The sequence below is a fragment of the Arvicanthis niloticus genome, chromosome 4 (assembly GCF_011762505.2).
Source record: "Arvicanthis niloticus isolate mArvNil1 chromosome 4, mArvNil1.pat.X, whole genome shotgun sequence".
Lineage (NCBI taxonomy): Eukaryota > Metazoa > Chordata > Mammalia > Rodentia > Muridae > Arvicanthis > Arvicanthis niloticus.
The window spans coordinates 131974023-131997362 of NC_047661.1; the positions used below are offsets into that span (position 1 = coordinate 131974023).

General features: G+C 38.2%; 1 long non-coding RNA gene across 1 annotated transcript in view; it reads right to left on the minus strand.

Annotated features, from left to right (window-relative positions):
- Nucleotides 1-19271, minus strand: part of LOC143442165 (uncharacterized) — a 39750-nt gene extending 20479 nt beyond the window's left edge. The window contains exons 1-3 of the long non-coding RNA XR_013110186.1: nt 18570-19271; nt 16128-16331; nt 15558-15602 (exon numbers count right to left, since the gene is read on the minus strand). This is a non-coding gene — a long non-coding RNA (uncharacterized LOC143442165). The remainder of the gene's footprint in view (nt 1-15557; nt 15603-16127; nt 16332-18569) is intronic.
- Between the last annotated feature and the right edge of the window lie 4069 nt (nt 19272-23340).

Genomic DNA, 23340 nt, shown 5'->3' on the forward strand with positions numbered 1-23340 from the left:
AGTTTGAAGCATGAAAGGTCTCTGGCTGGTTGACTCTGCTCATCTCTATGCCCATCCACCTGACGGAAGTTTCTTTACTCACCAACTCTCTGTTGACACTTTCTGTTATTAGTATTTTGCCTGATACAAAGCAATCTCACCCTGCCCCTGCTGGCCCATCCTGAGGTCACAAATCATTTCTTTTACAAAGTGTTTATGATCAAACCAGATCAACAACCATTCCTTTACCTTTGAAGTGTTCATGCAAACTCTATTCCACATTTTTTTAAAAATGGCTCTAATTGCCACAGTCGGCAACAATGGCCACTGAGCTATGTGCACAAGGACCCATGGAGCTCTCATTTAAGGGAAAACATGAAAGTTTTCTACTTAATAAAGAAAAGACAGGACAAGTTGGTTCAGACCTGTATTGACTACATGGGTGATGGAAGCAGGAAGATCAGGGGTTCAAGGTCATCCTTGGCTACAGAACAAGGTCCAAGTCAGATTGAAATGTGAAACACTGTCTCAATAAAAAAAAAAAAAAGCAGAAAAAAGAGAGAAAGAAGTGAAAACCATGCCTGATGAGTTTAATAAGATCTTTAATCAACACAAATCTATTCATGAAATTATGAAGAGAAAAAGAAACTTGAGCAAACAGCATTTACAGATAACATCAGATAGCAAGAGGCTCATGCACTCTGTGTGAGGAGAGTCTGGTTGAGATAGACACTAAATTACAGGCAAGTTGTGTGTGGCTTGGGGTGTTTAGGTATAATACTTGCAATACAGACAGGAAGCACTGTTTAGCTAATTTTTTGTCAATATCTAGTAAAAATGGCTAAATATGCTTTTTCTCTGCATCGTTCTCAAACACACTAATTTCTTTTGACAAATGCCTTTTACTAATCAAAGCCATGTCCAAAAAAATGCAGGATCTGTCTTTGAGTCTATTTTTATAACAAATGTTCTCTAGCTTCCTTCCTGTCTTGAATGAGTTTGCAGTTTAAATGGAAGTGCAGTGAAGATCCAACAAAGAAAAGAATAATTGCTGAATTAGAACTTCAAAGTGTTAAATACATAGATAGTGTAAGAGAAAGGAAGAAAAATAAAGTCCTCTAATAAATCAGTTGGAGCAAAGTTTGGTAATTTATTGAACTATTAGTTCATGCGACAAGTGAAGATTTGTTGTGGCCCGAGCTATACCACATTTGGGGGCCAAAATGTCACAGACAGCTCTGTCAATGTTGAAACCCGCACTGCCAAAAGCCTTGGGGGCTAAATTCTTAGAGCCTGCTCTGCCCCAAGCTGCTCAGGTCTGCGGGTCAGGGTTCAACAAGAGAGAGAGTGAGGATGGACGCAAAGAATGGAGACCAGACAGAGTGTGATTCAATTCTGTTTATTCTTCAGACTCTCTTCCTAGTCCAAGTCCCAAGTCTTGAGTTCCTAGTCCCTAGTTCCTAGTCCCTAGTGCCTCCAAGCTCCAAGTTACTTCTTCCAAGTGCTAATACCTAATAATAATTCTTCTGAGTTCTCTAGTCCAAGTGTCTTCTTCCTCAATGCCTAATTCCTACTCCAAGTTGTACTGAACTCTTCTGTCTGCCTCTCGCCTTTTATGTCTCACTTCTAAGCCATGCCCTTAAGTCACACCCTTAAGTCACACCCTTAGGTCTTATCTCTAAATCTAATCTCTATGTCATACCCTTAAGTCTCAGCCCTAAATCATAGCTTTAAGTCTCACACACCCAAGAAGAGCCTGGATATCCAAAACAAGATGTTATCAGAGTGTGCTCAGCTGTTGTAGGCTATTGTAATCAAATCTCTTGTCAGGGTATATGGCTCAAGATGGCTGCAAGGATGATAGCTGCCTTCTGTCGGCTCCCCACAGAGATTGGTGTTTCTTTATTGATATTTCTACACATACATATGTCATACTTGTGTCTAAGCCATCTGCCCTGATAACTCTCTCCCTCCACTCTGTAATCAACACAAATCTTTACCCAGTATCCTTATCCTTCCTTCTTACTCCCTATTATAATTTCAAATCATCATTTACTTTTTTCTTTGTTTACCTTTTTTATTTTTATTTTATTTTATTTTATTTTTTTGCTTGCACATATGAGGGGAGATGTAGTAAATGTTTCTATGGCTTAGCACATTTTCTTCAACATGATGACCTATCATTCCATTTATTCACAAGAAAACATTACTCCATTCTCCTTTACGGCTGAATAGTATGGCACCATATTGCATATTTATATTTAATCTTCATATATGTCATGTTTTATAACCCATGCATCAGTTGACACCTAGAACATCACTGAACAGAGCATGTAGGCACCTGATTTCTACACATACTCTATTTTCTTTAGATGTATACTCAACTGTTATAGATGAATCAACTGGTACATTTATAGTTTGAGGTGGGCCGTCAATACTCCCATAGTGATTACTGGCTTTTAGTCTCAGCAGTTTTGTGTGTGAGTTTTCTAAGGGATTGATGACTTTAGTAGCTGTGGTGCAGGAGCCCTGTCCTCTTTGGTGATGTCTGCTTGGAGGAGGGCTGTGGAATGTCAATTACCAACAGGTAGTATAGCTTGTCTTACTACCTCTCAAACCTTTGAAACCCAGAAACACAAGATTGCTCATCCTGCAGCATCTGCAGTCCCATCCATTAAAATGAAAGCGGCCTTTCATATCTCATATCAGACTGCTTTCTTCTAACCCTGGGGACTCTATCTTGTTTTAGATTCTCTCCATGGCCACAAGAGCTCTTTGAGCAGATAAGCACTGGCTCATTGATATTTAGTTCACTGGCATTTTCTAAACATTCTTGAGACATAAAAGTGCTCGGACCTTTGACTTTAATGACATCAATTCCAGACAAAACTTCTCAAAATGTCCTCCTACCCCTACCGACCTGCAACAGAGAATATGGGAGCTTCTTGGTGTATCAGTGAGCAGAACCCAGCTCTGTGACCTGAACACAGTTCAGCACAGGGTCCAGGATCCTTTTTTTCTATTTTTGGTTCACCTCTTTCTTCACCCTGTACTGTTCAAGTTTACCTGTGCTCTCTCAAGCTTTTCACAAGGACCTTCAGTGCTGATCAGCAGACATCCACCCCATGTGCTACTGACCTCAACAATTCTTTATTGTGCCTCGTGTCTAATAGTGATTTTTTAAAATAAGAACACCTGTGATTTTAAGCATTGTCTTATTTTTGTTATTTGTAAAATGTGCTCTTGAAAAAAGATGGTGCTGTAGACATATTTGTCAAAGACAAGGTGAAGCTGTGTCTAACTTGCATTTTACCTTTTTAGGGCATTTCATTTATTCTGATTATATTTAAAATAACGTTCATTTTGGAGTCTAACTTTGACTCCATGTTGGAAAGTGCTGCGAGAACCGTGTCAAAAACTACAGGCTCTTCCACAATCTATGTGTGAAAGCATGATATTTCTATAAATGCCTGCCAGGAATGTAGTAAGCAAGCCTGGAACACAAACTTCACACAAGTGCTAAATTTATACCAGTGTCTAAAAGTACACACTGCCTGAAAACTCTGTGGTTCTATAATGAGCTCTATAGAACTTTAAAGGACAGAAGATACCACTGTTTGAGAAATACAGGAGTGGAATATAGAGGGGCATATCTCTTAGGTAACTGAAATTTGTTGAAGTAAAATAAAATGAATAAAGTTTAGAAAGTTAAGAAAAATACCTACCACAGGTTTCAATCTACAGTATAGATATCAGAATATTAGGAGTCCTGATTGGGGAATTACAACAGCAGAAAGTGCTTGCAGGCCTGTGAAAACCTCTACTCTTGAAACAGAGTGACTGTCACCTTGTTGCCTTTTGCCAGTAATTCTAAGCTACTCATCTTCTCAAATCACAAATGTTTTTCTATGAGCATGTTGTAGTTCCAGTGTGAAATGTTTGAACGCTGGCCCTCTAGTGTATGGTGCTGTTTGGAGAGATAAGGGGACCTGCAACATCTGAAGCTCACCTAGGGAGGGGCTCCCAGTGTTGGGTTTGAAGGTTGTGTTCTCTTCTGTCACAAACAGGCAATCATTGTCACATGTACCCATTCTCACTGTCTCCAAGGACTCCTTCCATCACCCCCTTGACATGAGTCAACATAAAAGCTACCTCCCTTAAGCTGCTTCTGTTTGGTGTTTTGTGGGAGTAACAAGAAAAAGTTTTAATATGGATCATAAAGTCTTATATGTCATATATAAATATGTGTCTCTTGGTGTGTGTTGAATTTTTAAATAAGTAAATATGTGTGTATCTGTGTTTGTGTGTTAATATACTGGAATCCTCATGGTCTTCCAGTTCAGACATCTTTTTTTGCTTGACTTTACTCTTTTACGAACCTTTTATTTCACATTGTCTAGACTCTCAATAATTTGTACAACGTCATTTCATTTTTCCCTATTTAAAATTAATCAAGTATTTTATTTAAATAAAAACAGATGAGAAACGAGAAGCCACAGCTTTGCTCTCAGATGCCCTGGGCCTCCTCCCCCTTTCTCTGCTAGTGCTGCTTCTGATTTTCAATCAGTATCAAGACTTACATGTCCTCTACTTGCCTTTAGTACTAAAGTTGGCTAAAACCCCTTAAAAACATGCCAAATGTAAAATGACTGTCATGATTTTCAGCTTGCACAAAAACTTCTCCCAATGATAACCCTGCCGGACCTGATCACGGTGCATGTTCTGCACCCCACCCTCTACTGCAAATCTATCTACTACTGGAGATCTGGAATCTTGGATCTGTTGATCTTGCATTCAGTGTGTGTGCTACAATGTGTGTCCATGTCACATAGTCAAGAGGTGTTTATTGGATAGAAAAATAATTGTATTTTGCTTTTAATGGGCCTCAGTGTTCTCATGTCTCAGTCAACCTGAACAATGAGAAAACTGCTGACAAGCAATGATCTCTCCTCTCTCTTCCTTCCAGGTTTGCTTCTTAAATTCTTGCTATTTGAAGTTTATTCTTCACAACAGTGTTTACCTTTCCAAGAAGCTTGTAACAAATGAAGAGCATTCATACTTCTTCAAGTTGAATGTCATCTTAACACATGATTCGCACACACATATATTAATCACTAAAAAAAATTTTTTTAGTCAGAAAATATTTGAAAATTGAATTCCTTTAGTGGAAAGGTTTTGATGGAGGTAAGTGAAAAAGTCCAGAAGCATCATTCCACATCAGCGGAATTACTTAAATTATTTAGACAACAAATATTTTTCCAGAATTAACTATATGCTGGAAAACTGTTCTGGACATCCTGTTAATCAACACAAATTAGAGAGGAGAGTCAGCATGCCTGAGGAACCTGCAGTTGGGAACCTTTCCTATTGAAAAGCTTTGCCTAAACAAGACCTGGACAAGGGTATACTAACATGGAAGTGAGAGATCTCATGGGTTCCCAACCCTAGACAAAGCAACTAAAGGATACTGAGAGCAGGAGAAATAGCCATCCCGAGAGAAAGAACCCTTGTTGGTAAACAATACCAAGTGGTCAACAGTGAATTTGAAGATCTATAATTAACAATAACAGGTTTGAGCAGGTTATGTTTATATATTTAGACATATATAACAATAGCAATTGAGGGAAAAAAGGCTATGAGATAAAAAAAAGAGCAAACAGAAAAGTTCCATGTGAGGTGATGGAGGTAGGAATGGGAAGGGGTAACATTAAGTACTTAGGTTTTAATCTCAAAACAAATTTTTAAAGAAGATGACTATCAGAAGAGTGCTCATGAAATTTAATTGGTTTAACAGAAATTTAAATGGTTTAAATAGGACATTTTAATTGGAATAGTAATCATTGTAGATGGAAGAAAAAGTTGTATATGTATGCATACATAGAGCAAGAAACTGTGTAATGGTAAGAGTTGTGTGGACTCGGTTATGAGGTCCACATCTTTAGGAACATGTCTTCCATTTGCCTGTGAGGCTGTTACCAGATGACACACATCTAGGTGTCTTTACTCATCAAACCCTTGAGATCCTGATTAGAATGTCAAAAGCTCTGCCATTCTAGACCCATTCTGCCCTGGACTTTGCTCTTCTCTTGCCTTAGGACTCAGTGTCAATTGGACTACCACACTTAGCAGTCTTGTTACTCAGATTCTAATATTTGACTAAGTCAACAAACCTTTGAGTAAACTTGAAATTTGGGGGTCATTGCACTTGGTTCCTTCTTTCTGAGTCTTGAAGCATCAAAACAAATGAATCCTGATGACCAGCTGGAAGTAGACACTGTGTGAAGCACTTAACGTTGACCAGAGGTCTATAAACATCCTAAGTCGGCTCTATTTAATACTGTACCCACTACACATAAGAGATACTTAATATTTATGCTCATGAATGGTACTTTGTGTATATGAATATATTTGGATCATGTGTATTCTTGGAGCCCATGAAGGCCAGGAAAGGACAACTTTGGAACTATGGTTACAGATGTTTGTGACCTTCCATGTGGGTGCTGGGAATCAAACCCTGATCCTCTGCAAGAGCAGCATGTACCCTTAACCACTGAGTCATTGCTCCAGCCCAACATTGACATTTATACTAATAGAAATTAATAAAACTGAAATCCACATCTTAGGAACATCCAGACATAACCCAAGTACTCAGTAACTGTGGGCAGCCACTGTCACAATGAGAAACTCTGGTGTTCAACTCGTCCATCATGAGGAGAATTTGTGGGGCAAGGCTGCTCTCAAACAGAACTGGGCATTCTGGGCACCAAGTGTTTTCAGAGACTGTGACTATCAAGAATAAACAATAATGAACTTGTTCTTAAATAGTTGCAGGCTCTTTAGGAAAGATGAAATTTCTCCAGGTGCTTCTTTTAAATTTGAAATTTCAACAACGAGAGCCCAAACATGTAACTTAAATTGGCCTGTTTTTTTTCTGATATCTCAATTAACATTTTATCCATTTTCAATATGTTAATGTTTCCTGTAACATAATTTTACAAAAGTGAGGGATAGCTTAGTGGCTAAGAGCACTCCTTGCTCTTCCAGGGAACCCAAGTTCCATTGTCGTCATTCACCTGAGATGGCTCCCAACCACCTGTACCTGTAGGTCCAGGTGATCTGATGCCCAATTATGTCCACCAAAGGACACTGCACACACATACACAAGAAATAAATAAAATCTAAAGAACTAATTTCATCAAACTTAAAGAAAGAAATGTGTATTGAATTGCAACTTCTTTTGTCAATGGTCCCTGCTCATTGTGAGCCTTTGTCTCGGTGGCGATACATGAATGGCTGGCTCTTCCCTTTCATCTCTCACTCCAGCCGTGCAGGTGGTAGATTGGAATTTGCTGTAATTTTAATGAACTAGAAGTAGACTATGTTACCCACACAGATAAAACAACAAAAGCAGACTTCATAAGTACTCATAAAATCATAATAGAGCATTTATAATTACGCAAGAATTCTGTGAGGGAGATTTCAGAGCATTTTCAACCATATTGAAAAGTATAACTTAACACACAGAGTGCATGAGAAAAATCAGACTTGGACTACTAAAATATGCCTTTTCCCCTCTATGGTGATATTTTAGACCAAATTTTGATTTCTATATTCAAAAGGACTGAATGATAACAGGAAATAAAATGCTTTCAAATTGAAAGCTACTTTATTAGTGGGCACATTAAGTTTTAAAAGCATACCATTAATTAAATAAAAATCCATGTCCCTCTTGCTTTTGAGTGAGAATACTTAGAGAACTAATGTGAAATTCCTTATGTTTCTGATACAGAATGCATGCCATGCACTTGCTGAGTATTCTTACCAGTTTCATTTGCTGTACCCGCTCTTCCTAATGCAGCTTATCCGAATTCTTCCCCGTCAATTTAAAAGAACAGGCTTTTGCTCTTATCTATTATGCAAAACACAGTTGTAATTCTTAAAAGCTGTTCATTATAGATTTATCACCACTGGCTTCTATTTGTCTAGACGACTATTTAAATACCCACTCCTTCTACTCCAGTTCTCAGGAACTCTTTATATTTATTTGTTTGGCACAGAGATTTCAGTTCTAGCTTCCCTTCCAGGCCCAACTTCAATGCCCAGTCTCAGGCAACCGTAGACAGCTACAATAGACAGCATCCATGCAATAGACAGACCCTCCTGGGGGTCAGTAGCTTTGGTAAAATGATTCTACGTAGTATTTCATGAACCACGAAGATGGAAGACCAATTAAGACCAATTAAAAACTAAATTTGCCTGTCCTTAGAGACACAGGGTGGTCACACCTTCCATTAAAGCATTTGAAAGCCACATCAACAGCCAAACATGAAGAAAAAGGGAGATCCGGTTATAACCAGGCTCTTCAGTCCTTCTGCCCACCCCCTCCAACAAAGCATCCTCTCTTCCCATTGAGAGCATCCACAAGGCAAAGGTGGACCAGGTCATGAAGATCTGATTAGACAATGAATGTTCTCATTGCAATATTAAGAGGGAAAGTAGGCTAGGAAATTAGAAATAGCAAAATGACGGCAGCTGCTCAACCATCTAAGCATTATTCACTAGTGCCACGAGAAAAGATAGACTGACTCTCTAAGGCTGCCATTAGGTTCCACACAACTAGGCAAGAAAAATATTAAGCGGCAGACTGATGTTGCTGTTTGATTGGTAAACACAATAAAACTCCTGCATCATACCTATGTAATGATGAAACTTAACCTCTCTCTTGATTTATTCTCCTTCTTTATGTCAGACATTCAGAATTTTAAAGGAAACAGAGAAATAACATAAAAATAGTATGCATGCTTGCACCTGATCCACTAGATGCACCCTTACCCCAGGAAGCTTTTCTCCAAATCTCCTCCGTTGTGTTCATTTCATCTTAATGTCAACATAGAGTTTGGGAATTTTCTTACATAATCAATCAAATGGAGATTTAATACCTGTTTCTTTCCTAAGCACAGATGTTTAACTAGATAAACTAATGATCTTGCCATGTCCACAGCACTGAAGAAGTCCTCATGCTCACTTAACCGAGAATCTGGTACAAACAATAATTTTCAGGAGCCAGCTAGGAAAATTATTACTTTTAGGTGCTGAAGTTCATTATGTTATCTGTTTTTACATCAAGATACTTGACAGAATTTGAATTTCTCTCAGAAAAGTGTAAGAGAAATTTTTTTTAGAATGCAAATCCATGGAGGCTATTGGAGGCTGGCAACACTGGCTTCCCAGGAGAGGGTCTTGGAGCTGTATGCATGATACAAGTTATCCAAAGTAGACCTGCAGGACTGGGGAAGGAGAAGGGAGCATGAGAGGTAGGTTCCATAGAGCCAGCACAGCCACCGTGGGCTGCAACTCAAAGGGTACAGTATGCACAGGCTATACCAGCTGGTTCAAACCTGTCTCCAGCCCCAATGGATGGAGGTGTTAAGTATGGGGAAAGCTTGAACAGGTAGGAAGCCTTGTGGTGTAACGGCTTAAACTCTGTTAAGTGTTGTCACAGCACACTATGGCACCATCTGTGGGTACAGATTCTTTTCCCGGGATGCTGTTTTCCTTCTGATGAGACCATTTTAAGAGCAGTTTAGTGTTCATTGGAATTCCCAAAGACAGAGTGCATTATTTGAAGAGTATGCAAGATGCTCATGTTTGCAATGAGTTCTCAGAACTGCCTTTATGTCAATCACACCTGTGAAAGATTTTAATTATTTTCTTTATGAAGAAAGGCCCATGAATCTCTGGTGAAAAGCACCTCAGCATCCCTCTTGTTTTGCTTATTGGGAAACAGCAGGGTGTGCTACATACCTGATATGTGCTAGGAGACTTCTCAGATGGAGGGTCACTTATCACCTTAAAAATGAAAACTTTATATTGAATTTGCATTACCAGGCAGTTAGAGAGTTTGAACACTCTTTACCAATGTTTATTGATGTTGCAAGTACTGTTTATTGTTTTTCTTTGGGAAATATCTACTTGGTTCTTCAACCTACTTGGCATTGGTGTTTTTTCTTTTTCTCTGGTTAATTTTTTGCAGTTCTGGGGAGCTTGCAGATGCTACCTGCTGCCATGTGGGTAGCTGCACTGCCCTTCCCCCAACTCTGCGCTCTGGCCATACTTTTCCTATTTATGCTGAGACCTTTTATTTCATGTTATCCCGTTTGTAGATTCTTGTGGTTATTTTCTGTGCTTTGAGAATGCTATTGCCTGTGCTTGTGTCTTGAAATATTTCAAAATTTGAGGACTTACATTTGTTTTTTTTATCTATTTTGATTTTTGAGCTAGGTTAGAGATCAAGATTTAGTCTCATTCTACTTATGGATACCGAGTCTTTCTGGATTGTGGATGATACTGTCATTGCTTCCCACTGTGTTTGTTTGTTTATTTATTTGTTTGTTTGTTTTTTGGGCAACCTTGAATGTCCATCTTACTTAAGGTAGACTCAATTTAAGAAGGCAAAGGAGGACATATGTTGGTGACAAATTGGGCACGGCAGATCCTTGTTTACTGCTGGTGAAATGTTAACTGTGCAGCCACTGTGGAAAACCAGTATGGAGCTTCAGGAAATGTTACAAATGAAACTACCATAAGAGTCCGGCCTTAATGCTCTAGCTGATGCTCAAAAACTAATTCTATGGCAAAGATATACATTTACACATTTAAATCTGTGGCTTGTGATGATAGCTGAGAAATAGAGGCAGTCTGATATCTGTCACTGAATAAAGAAACTGTGGTATATACAGAATGGCATTTTATACATCTGCAAAGAAAAATGAAATCACTGAATCTACAGTAATATGTGAGGAACTTCGGATCGGATCATTGTGTTAAGTGGATTGTGCTGGATTTGGAAAGACAACAACACATATTTTTGCTTACCAAATGAAGAGCCTCATTTGGTAAGTGTTTACATGCAAGTGTGTGTATCAGGACATGTGGTCTCAGGACCAGCAGAGTAAAGAAAAGATCTTACTTAAAGGCAAAGGATGAGACAGTTTCAATGAGAAATAACCCCTATGAACTCAGGTATTTGAACACTTGATTCTCAGTTACTAGTGATGTTTAGGGGAGGTAAGGAACTCTTGGTAGGTGGAAGTTGGCAGGGATGTTCATCACTGGAGGTAGGGAGGAGGAAGTGTAACACTAGGGGTGGTCTCTGAGGGTTTGTAGCATTCTTAACTTCCTGCTCAATGTTTGGCCCACTTGATCCTGCTGTCTGCCAGTGTTGACTCCATCCCTCTTACACCATAATATAAAATAAAGCTTTCTTCTGGTCATGGAATTTTATCATAGCACCAGAAGGTAAGTAACTCAAGGGAAAAGATGGATGGTGTTATTTGTGTAAAACGAAAGCAGACAGGATGTACTGGAACAGGGAGGACAGTAAAAGCAGATGGGGTTGGGGTATGGAGAAGGCCACCAGAAGACAAATGACTAAGAGCAGACTATGAAGAAACAATGAAGCCCACTACTCTTTTTGCTAATTTTTAAAAAGTTAGTTTAAAACTTTACATAAAAAGATATTTTATAAGCTCATGGGTCATGTCACTGATCTTTTAGATATATTTCTGGATATTTTTGTAGTTTGTGTTGTTTGGGACAGAAGTTCATTAAAACAAAATGTCTGTCTGATGCCTAGAAAGAAAAATAATGATAATAAAATGCAACTCAAAATTTACATGCCTGTCTAGATATGTGATGTCCTTAGAATATCCCCTTAGCTGTGGATTTGAATAACTAAAAATATTTCTTTGGCCTCTAGCCATATATATGTAGTCAATATCATTTGCCTTTTAAAATTCTTAACAAGGAACCCATTCATCTAATTTATACGGAAGCATTCGACAACAGCTCCAGTGTATAATCACCCACCATCAGTACAGCAAAGAGCCACTATGTATTCATCAGACACCATTATTAATCATGACCGGCTTATAATGGCTATGCTTACATCTCCCTAACAGCTTCACTCTGTCAAAGAAGTCACTGTAGCCTGAGCTAAGAATTTCATTAAGTGCCTATTTTTCAGAGGCAACCCTTGTGAAGAACATGGAAATGCATGCACGCAAGCAATATATAATTGCTCGATTATTTCACCACCACAATTCTGTTGAGAGCTGGCTTTAGGGATCCATCTTTATAATCAGAAACACAGGAGAACTCTTCAAATTTACTTCGTTTTAAAGCGCATCAAAATATCATGAAATAGAAAGAGCTTTAGAGGAACACTAATCCACTCTTAATGGGGGGTCTAGACCATCATCTCTTTAGAGATGTCCAAGCAGACAAATTGAAATGATAATTATAGATGCCAAGCAATGCTTCTTAGTCCAGTGCATCTGTAGATTTAATATAAATATGACTTTTTAATTCTAGGAGAATGGCTGATTTAAGTCAGAAGTTTGGGTTTAGAGTCCATTAGTTCATTTTATCTTCCAAACATTCAATTTGTATACATCCACCTAGGAAAATATGTCTATGTCCATCTAGTATCTTCATTTGAATATGGACACCCTTGCCAAGAATACAACATCAGTTTATTTTTATGGCAAGGATATGAGTGTGGTATATAGATGATAGGTGATAAATAGGAGATAGATATAGAGAGGATGGTAGAAATAGATACATAGATGATAAAAAATAGATAGATGATATATAGATAACAGATAGACAGATAGATGATAAGTAGAAGACTGATATAGAAGAATGGTAAAATTAGAAACATGATGATAGATAGATATTGATAGATGATAAATGTTGATGCATGATAAATAACAAGTAGATGACAGATGATGTTAATGATATATGGATAACATATTGGTGATAGATGGCAGAGAGATTGATAGGTAATAATTAAAATGGATGATAGACATAAATATATTGATGATAGGTGATAGATTATAGATATAAATAGACTGATAAATGACAGATAGATACTAAATAATAGATTAGATATAGTAACAGATACACACAAATGACACTTAGTTTCTATAGGTATCTAAATTTACTAAATAGATCCGATTTTTAAATGCTTAAAGAAAGAATTGATTAATTCAGTCTCGAATTAAAAGGTGGGAAGCAAATTAAGTTGGTAGAGTAAAGGCTGGGACAGTGTCAAGATGTAGCCCTAGAAGGTTGGTGTGGATTGGTGCTGTGAGGAATGAAGGTGATCAGCAACATTGGCTCACTGCAGTTGGGCCACACAGGAAAGGCGTGAGAAGGGTGGCAAGCCAAACTGACCGTCTATCACAGTCTGAACATAGCGGTGCATTGGAGTATGCAATACAGTGCATTGGAGTATACAATACAGTGAGAAGCCTTGCTAAGGAAATGTGAAGATTATGTATTTTTCAAATAGTGCTCTCCTCCAGGACTGAGGGACTCTGTGAGCTGTCCCAGAGCTGGTGGCTTATGCTCTTGCTCACCCTCTGCTGACTGTGTGATCACAGAAACAGGCCACTTCAAAGTGCTGTCCCAGACAAGTTCCAGTCAGTGAACCACTTCTGAACACAAAATAGGATAACATTTTTAATTTAAAGTAATTATATCAGTGAAGTCAAATCGGTAGCCCATGATAGATACAGACCTAATCCTAAGAAGTCTAACAAACCTTAATCCAGGGTAAAACAGTAAACACCCACTGATTTTAACAAATCTTTCTTTTAAAAAAATTAGTTGTTCATTTGTTATTTAACGTTAGAAAAACACTTTTATATGGATTTGACACTGATTTCCCAGTTTCAAAATATAAAGAAGGATCAAATTTTGTGACAACTACCGATCAATTCAAGGTGTTTACATTGCAGCTATAATTAAGGACAGTACATAATATACTTTGTAAAATCTGCTTTCCAATTTATGCACTGTTTAACACCAAAACCTTCTGGGTTTAACTTTCATTCAAATACATTCAAGTTATTTTCATTCCTTCTTAAACATAAAATTACAAATTATAGCCTTTTATCAATAATATTTGCATTTTAGTACTATTTTCATGAGAGGAATTGCTTCTTTTATTTGGATCAGTTCTGAAAAATGTAATCAAAATGGAAGCACTTAGAAAAATATTGTATTAATAAATTTCATAAGCACAGATATTTAAAATGTTTTGTATTTAAAGAGAAATAAAAAGCTTATAAATTTTCTTTCTGTTTTGTTTTGCTACCAATAAATCCAAATAAATGACATCATCATAGAAATCCATTTTCTGTGGAACTTAAAAGTGGTAGAAATTTGTGGAAGTTCCTTGGAATTTGGAGGAACTTGAAGAAACAAAAAGTGCTACAAGAGCTAAGTATGGCGCACACCACTGAACTTCTCAAAAGCAAGGCTGACTGTCTGTTTAAATCAAATGTATAATAATAGTAGAGCTAAAACTTTCATTCTTTTCAAGGGAAACAATCCCTTGGAATGTTTGAAAAAGAATATATTAACCTCAGAATGTGCTACTGTTGGGATTGTTTCTAAGATCAGAGAAGACGTGTTAGGACAGAGAATTGTGCTGACACCAACCATGAGTTTCCATGGTGGCATGGCTCAGCCACACTGTGGTAACTGTTGGCCTCTCCCAGGTCCCACATACCATTACCTTAGGAAAAGTGGGTTTACTTCACATATTAGCAAGTAGCTGGTACAGTCTGCTCTGACGAGTGGGTTGCTGTGAGGAGCTGTTATTGGGAAAACCAATAAATCAACCAGAGGAAATTTCAACCCTGAAGAAATTTGCAAACTTCACAGCAAGATGGGTGTGGAGAATTAAAGGAGTCATCAAAGGACCACAGTTATACCAAGCAAAAATTAGACACCATGGGTATCTAATTGATGGGTTTGTTGAGTAGTGTGTGTGTGTGTGTGTGTGTGTGTGTGTGTGTGTGTGTGTGTGTGTATTGGTGGGGTCGGGTGAGTGTGTTCCAACAAAGCAACTGTGTGTATCCTTTCCAGATGAAACAGTAATTACCATCCTGATGAAACAAGGGTACAGGCATTGAACTCAGACTGAGGAAATATTTATTATTTTAAAAAGGTTTGCCATTTACACACCATAAACAAGTACACATGTAAAATGTGGTAAAATAATGTAGCTTTCAGTTAATTCATTCTTCTTTCGGGGCTTTACACACTTTGATATGAATGGACCATGTAAATTTCTGTAGGTCACATGACATTTGCAGATCCGCTGCCATAACCTATCTTACCGTATTTTGCATCTGCTCTTACGCTTTGCACTTATAAGCAACTTTTCATATTATGTACCCACACATCTTAATATCTCAATCATAATATTCTACAGAAACAAACTTATAATCACTGGCAGCCAGGATGATTATTTTTATCATTTTTCTTCCTGTATTACCCATGACAGAGGGACACATTGGTGAACTCTCTCTCTCTCTCTCTCTCTCTCTCTCTCTCTCTCTCTCTCTCTCTCTCTCTCTCCCCCTCTGTGTGTGTGTGTGTGTGTGTGTGTGTGTGTGTATGCAGAAGCTAGAGGGCTGAAGGTAAGGATATTGAGAGGTGTGAGCCACCCAGCAGATTCTAGAAAATGAACTTGGGCCGTCCTCTGCAAAAGCAAGTACACCTACCTGCTGAGCCGTCTCCTGAGACACAGCATGTCTGTGATACAGCATCTAAAATGACATAGAAGATAAAACAACCAAGTATTTAGGAAGCAACATGTATATGAAAAGTCTATAATTAAACTATAATACAATAAATTCTAACTACCAGTACATGGAAACTAAAGTACAATACAATATATTCCAGTAATATAAAACATTTGTTTTATTTAATTAAATATTTTTAACTTATGTGGACATATATGTTTACATAGTTTACTCCTGTGCATAAAATTATGTGCAAAACTTGTTTCATAATTCTTAACTCATCCTCAGTTTATAACCCAATCCTTTTCCTTTCCAGTTTACAACTTTTTTCAAAATATTTTTAGTGATTATTTGGGAAATTGCTATTATGAACCCTAAGCACCTTACTTCCCAGTCCTCCCAGGTCCACTCTCCCACCCTTTGGATCACCCCCTCCCCCAAACCAGTTAAAAAGAAGAGGAAAATAAATTCTAATTTCTGTTTCCCATATACACAGTCCAGTGGGTCAAACTCCCAGTGGCCAGACCCATAAACAAACTCTTTCCTCACCCGCACTCTGCCAGAAGCCGCCAATATTGAAGAGCTATAATTCAGCATCTTATCACAATTTTTAAGAATTCCTTCAATGGCTTTCTCTCTAGGCTGTTACTTTTGGAGAAGAGGGTTGTGGTTGTCACAGAAGTCCTTCTTTCTCAACTGTGAGTCTGCAGTCATCAATACCACAGCAAAAGTAGCTTCCATTGCCTTTACAGTCTGTGAGAGGAGCATCAAACATAGACTTACACATGGTTTCTGGTTACAGTTTGGGACCAAGGACATCTACATGGTCTTTAGTATCAGCATGTACTGCAGACCTCAGCATGATCTCCAGTGGCAGTACAAACCATGGATATCAACATGCTCCTCTGCCTCTGCCTGGGCCATGGATGCCATCACAGCATAAGCCAAAAACATTACCATGACTTCAGGTACTCACATCAAACCAACCAACCAACTGAACAACCAACCAACCAACCAACCAGCCAACCTCACCACCACCAAATGCATAGCCCACAAGCATTAGCTTTGGACTGCAACACAGGCCACAGATATCAACACAGACCCAGACAGGGCCCTTAGCAGCAGCAAGAACCTGAACATCACCATGACCTTAGGTGGCAGCACAGGCCATTCACATTAGCATGGCTCCTGGTAGAAGCATGCCTTTCTACAGTCATCAGGGAAGCCTCAGGTGGCAGAACAGACCTGGGATATCTACATGGCCTTTGGAGGTAACTCAGGTCAGAGGCATCAAAATGGCTCCAAGCTGCTAAGACCAGGGACATCCACCAGAACCTCCAGCTTCAACATGGCCTGGGGAAGCTATACACGAATACCAAAGTTGCCTCCAGGCCAGCATGGACTATAGAGGTCTTTTGAGGAGATCCAATCCAGAACATCAGCTATTCCTCATCTTGGACATACTGTCATTGCTCAGAATGCAGGTGATCACAAGAGTGGGAAGCACGTTCAGGGGCTGTGTCTGAGTGTTAGCTCCAGGCTGCTGCACAACACGCCCTAGACCCTACTCAGCAACTGTATAATTCCCTCGTCCTCAGTGCCCAGCTGTGCCTCACACCTATCACTACTGAGTCTCCAGTTCCACCTCACCACTCCATTCCTCCACCTATCCCACCTCTCCGGCTCATATTTGTTCCTCATAGTGACATTTGGAATCTTCTGTATGTCACTCAGTATATTTCTGTTGTCAGTGTTCAAAAAGCTTTACATGCAAGTACTCATTACAATGAGTCTTTGGTCTAGTTTAAGTTTTCTGGTTTTGGACACACCATAAATACCGGACCACTGTGGAGACTCCTCTAAAATACTCTGCTATTGCCCAGAGTCAGGGAGATCTTATGGCTAGGCAGGGCGTCTGGCGATGCGTTTCATGGGCGCTCCAGACTTCCTTCTCGTAGGCCACCCAGACTGCCCTGTGCTCTCTGTCTCCCAACAGGGCAGTGACTCAGGCTTCAGCCACAGTGGCTCGGCGCTGGGCCAGCCTGTGGGCCTAGGAGTGGCCCTACGCAGTGATGTCATCTGGTACTGCAGGACCTCCTCCTTTACTACTCCAGCAGCTCTTAAATGGAGTGGATGTGTTAGATCTGAGCCTGGATGGTAGCTGAACTGGTCAGTGACGCCGATCTGTCTTCCTGGCATTGTGCAACGGTCTGTCTTCCCGGTATACAACTTTGATGACTTTTTCCCATTAAACACTGTCAGTTTATTATCAAGAGTACAGGCACTAACACTTTCAAATCTTAAAAGATCAACTGCTAGATATGAGTCTCTAGGGACATTAAAGAATTAGAAAGATGTTTTGCAAAATTCTCTTAGCAGGGAGGTGCCGATTCTCAAAAAGGAAAGAAGAAAGGAAAGAGTGAAGCTGAGGATTAGATAGAATGAGACAACTCTAAAAGCCAGAACCAGTGGAGTAGACGTCAATACCACCAAACCACTGTTGAGATTCTAACGGGGGAAATACACAGGGAATGGAGTGGTACCCCGTGACCAACATACAAATAAGCTGCTGAAACTTCCCATGTAGAATTTTAATTTTTTCCGTTTTATATAATACATGCCTTTAAAAAGGAATATCTCTGAGCATTAAATTTTTTCTCTTTATTTTCAGATAATAAATATTATATAACTGATCAGTTTATTTATGGGAACTGAATATTTAATATTTTTAACTAAAGTTAAATATCCTAAAGATTTTTATATACTCCATGTTCAAAGAGTAAAGATAGATTATTACATATTAAACATAAGCCCTATTAACAGCAGTTGTCAGTTTGCTTCAGTCTATCCTTTCTTAATTACATCACTAATTATTATTTTATGAGTTTCGGTTTATAACTTGTTGACCTCGATAAATAACACTGCGCATGTAATGTGGAGATTGGTCGTCATTGTGAACTTGACTCAATTTGTAATCATAAGAGAACTGACCTCAAGTGGGTGTGTCTGAAGCTGTTTCTACAGTGGTGTAAATAAGGGGGGAAGATTCATTCTGAAGACAGTTTGAGCATCCCAAGGCCAGGGCCCTCGACTGAATCAAAATATGATTCGCACAATTAAGGAGAAACTTGACATCTTGGTCCCTGGAGAAAAGAAACCTTTGTGAGAACGAGGTCCTTGGAGAGATCTGAGCTCTAAATATAGCTGATGAGTTACCTGGCTTGAAAAAAGTGACTAAGGGACATGGTTTTCCACGTCCAGTAGGGAAGTCACAGAGGCCACAGCATCTGTCCTAGTAGGGGAACAGACCCTCAACTTACAGTAAAGTTTGCAGCAGTAGCAAAGAAATTGCTCTGTGAAGTGCAGGAGCAAAGGAGCTGTAGAGTCTTGCCCAGGTTCCTGAGTCTCTGAATGGCCACATTAGGTTCCCTGCCAGGAGCCTCTGAAGCCATCACATGATACTGGGAAAGATTAGAACCAGACTTGCCTTTAATCCCAGCAGTCAGAAGGCAAAGACAGGAAGAGCTCTGAGTGAGACCACAGTGGTATCCTGTCTCAAAACCAAACAAAAAGTAAAGTACCCAAATGCCTTGATCACAACATTTTCTTAACAACAGATACACATAGTTAATTGTAAAAATATGTTTGTGAATATATCTTGTCAATTTTAAAGAATTTATTTTTCTCAAAGACTGATACGCTTTGCTGACCTAAAATATTAAAAATGTTTTTCATTAAAACTACGTTACTAGTTTTTTAAGTTACATAACCCAGGAAAGAAATTAGAATTATTTATGAATTACTGTAAATGCTTGGCATTTAAAAAATTGATAAATATTAAAAAGACATAAATATTCACAATAAATTAAGTGTGAGATAATCTGGGATTTGTAAAGATAAAATAACAGTATTCATGATAGAATTTATATTAGGAAACATGAGTACCTAGGAAATAAAGAAGGAAAATTATACATTCGTTATGAAAATCTCACATGAAATTACATATAAAATAATAAAATAGAGTTAAAAATTAGTAAATGTAAATATGAGTGTAAAATTCAAGTGAATTTGAAAATAAGTAAAATTACATTACTATTAGTTTTTTGTTGGTTTTGTGTTAAAAAATAAGTTAGACGTAGCTATGCTTACTAAAATACACTTCTGATTATATGATAAAATAATTATGTATTTTGAATTTAAAATAAAGTGAAACATTCATCCTTTAAATTTGTAATATATGTTTAATTATTAAAATATAAAATATATAAACACAAAAGTTTTCAATAGATAAAAAAAAGTTTTAGAAATACGAACTTTAAGATTTGGTATCTAACAAAATAAGGAAAGCTATGGCAGTCAGACAATAAAAACAAGAAAGATAGCAATAACCTTCTAAACCACAGAGGACAGAGTTGAAGCAACAGAGTAAAGATTGGGCCCAACAGTTAGCTAATGTAACCACTCTGCTCTCTCAGAAAGGGAATCAAAAGATGCAGAATGTAAATTAACCATAATTCAATTAATTTCCAGAAAATGGTTACGGAATCTGAATTCAGATTTAACTTAAATAATGAAATAAATCAAGTCAGCTTGGAGTTTTGTGTATTTACATTTTTAAAAATGATTCTGTAAGACTTATTCTTTATATCAATACTGTTCCACAATGTTCAGGCTTACAAAGGCATTGCATTGCTTGGGTGTCTTAGGGTCATGGGCGTAGCTTTCTTGACATACAGAAGCAACACTCAGAAGTCACAGCTGGAAACCAATCAGCTGCTGAGGCTTTATACTCCTTGTGAGAGTCAGACAATATGGAAAAAGGGGAATTGACTTGGAAAAAAACAAATTCAGGGTTCATAGTCTGTAGAGAACATTGATGCTAAGATCAAAGCCATGAGACAATGAGATTTGTGACTCGTTGGATATAGCACATGGTCTGCTTAATTTTACCTTCCAAACAAAGATGATAATGACACGTTTCCTATAAAGTCCCCCAAAACATTGAAATTTACACTTTTAAAGTATATAGACTTGTACACGGTAAACAGTGAGGTTTTAGAAAAGATAAGTTGTTTGGCTATTGCCGCTTTTGTAAATTACTACATAATTTCAAGAATACAATTTTGATGAATATCTAATTTAATGAGAATTTCATACAGGCAAACAATTTTCCATCCTCCCTTTGACTTTGAAGGTTTTAATGATCAAATTAACTATAAGTAATAAATGTTCATATATATTTTTCCAATTTATCATTTGGAGAAAATATAAGTTTGCAATTTGGTTTTGCAATTCTGCACCTAAATATTCTCTCTCTCTCTCTCTCTCTCTCTCTCTCTCTCTCTCTCTCTCACACACACACACACACACACACACACACACACACACACACACAAACACATCTGGAAATAGTTTACAGTCTGGATCATGGTAACTATTTTCTTTCTGAATCTTCTCAACCAAATCTTATTCTCAGCACACTTAAAAGGAATATTAATGATCTAAATTGTTGTGCTGTGGTACAAGTTGAGACTGCTTCTGTCATTTCTTCCATTTGAAACCAATCAATCATGCTCAGTATTATTTCCACTTGTAAAAAAAATACAAGAAAAGCAAGTAGTCGCACTGTATTTAACTGGATTAAATGATATGTTATTTGGCAGATGTCAGCAGGTTAAATCTGAAGGATGGTAGGTTAGCTTTCCTCACTGCTGTGCTTGGCCATTTATAACTGATGTGCATGACACTTTAGATGAGCCTGTCGTCTCTGACACTAAAGACGGGCTTTCACCAGAGTGGCCAGCGAATGAACTCTTGTCAAAATTTGATGTAATCTGCAGTTTTACAGTTACTCTAGGTCTGCTACTTGTGCCTTGTCCTAGAGTGTTTTGCATCTCTATTTATTAAGGTAAAATAAATAATTAATTCTCTTGATTAGAACTGATACCCCTGTATATTCAGTATGTGAATGTTGGGTAAATACTTCTTGAATGAGGCCAGAGGCAGTGAAGTAATGCTCTTCTGGGCTGAACATCTATGTGTTGAACTTGAAGGAAGAAAGGACATGTTTAATTCCTGATCCCTATGTCTCATATACAGCAGGTGCACAGCAAATACACTTTGAAGAATAAATAAATAAATAAATAAATGAATGAATAAATAAGCAAATAACCCAGAATAAGAAAAAGTCTGGAACTATTGAAAACATCATGCAAGATTAATTTTGTTAGGTAGAGTTTGTGTTTTCAGGGACTTTCAAAATGATATCACATAATAAAAGTATTAGAACCTTAGACCTTTATAAAGTAACTAATCCCTGGTTATGCATTTTGTGTATATAATGAAATAACAACCTTTGGAGACACATCTATTTCCATTAACATGAGAAAAACACTAACCTATTTGGCCCTTGGCCTCTGGTGTAAGTGTAAGGAGTTGCTTCTTATCTGTTCTTCTACATGCTGACCTTCAGATGACCATTCCTTGTTTAGGGCATTTGGCAAGAGCCAGAGATTTTTTTTAGCATGCACATCTTGACCTCCTGACTTAACTTCTTTGATCCAGTATGTCCTGTGCAAGGATAAAACAGTAAGGCACATGTAGCATGTGAGCATGGCTGTCAACAGGCTTTGGACTCTTCTAAGTACAAACTAGCACTGCCACGAAAAGGGTGAAGCCATAGACACTGCCCAGGACATGGCCTAAATTCATAAAAAGAAAGCATTGATGGGGACATGCTATGCCATGCTCTTGGCAGACTTGGCAGAGAAACCAGCTTTCTGAGTCCATGTCTTTCGTCATCAGAACACATGGGATATGCTAGAGTCACATACTGAAGAGCTGAGCAGTCAAATGTGCTCTATTGGAATCCTGGAAACAATATTCCTATTCATAGTGTGCCTTACATTTTTCTTCAAAATTACCAATGCCTTCCCCAAAATTCACTTTGTATTTACTAATAACTTACGGAGTACATTTTAAAAGGTCCACCACATATCACTAAACTCTTCTGATATTACTGAATTCCAAAAGGCCTTGGAAAATATTCCTGTCTTTCTTTTGTGTTTTCCCAAGTTTTTCAGGATTATAGAGATTAGTCTTCCCCTGGTGTCCATCAGAAAACTGGATCTAGAGCCCAGCCAGCTCTTTTTGAAATGCTGTGAGCGAACAGGTTATCTTTGTTACTGAGCTCTCAGCTCACAGGTGTCAGCGGGGACAGTCAGTTCTAGAAAATGCCACTATATCTGACACTAAACTAGAATCCACCTTCTTACTGGATTAGCTGGTCATGGGGATCTCTGCAGGAGATCTGAGTTAGAGCAAAAGAGCAGAACCAGGAGCCATGAGACCAGAGAACACCATCTGTTCATAAGTTGTGTGTGCATGTGTGTGCCTCCCAAGCTCTGTGTAGCTGAGTCTGCTCTTCCCCGTCTTACCTCACAATGAAGCATCACAGCGTACATCCAATTTTATGGCTCAGTGGATCAGGTCACACACAATCCATGAGGCACAAGGCAAGATGTACAGTTGTGATGTCCCAAACAGGTGTTCACTGGGTCCCCTGACCTCCAGTAACAAGGCATGGCTACATTTCAAATGGCAAATGCTTATCCTCAAACCTCATGTTTGAACTGTTTCTCCCTGTACCATGGATCTACTGGATCCTCTGGGTTAGTCATGGCTCCAATATAAAGAAAAAATCTGAAAGGAGTGGAGATAAGATTATTACAGGAACAAGATTCATTGTTAACATGGGTGTTTA